Genomic DNA, 229 nt, shown 5'->3' with positions numbered 1-229 from the left:
GGGAGGGGGGGAGGTGGGAAAGGCGCGGGTGATATTTTATTGAGGGAAATAGGTGCCCCTTGTGAGGAGGTTGATACCCGAAGCCTTAGGGTTACGGACGGGGCAACTCTTTCCCCAAAACATATCCTTTTCGAAATTTCGGGGGCAACAAAGGCGTGGATACGGGAAAGAAATGATCTGATATGACCCCAGGCATTCGTAGTAGCCTGAATTATACAGGGGCCATACT

Source organism: Nannochloropsis gaditana (genome assembly GCF_000240725.1).
Source record: "Nannochloropsis gaditana CCMP526 unplaced genomic scaffold scaffold089, whole genome shotgun sequence".
NCBI lineage: Eukaryota > Eustigmatophyceae > Eustigmatales > Monodopsidaceae > Microchloropsis > Microchloropsis gaditana.
The sequence above is the reverse complement of the archived record's forward strand: the minus strand, read 5'-3'. Positions refer to the sequence as shown.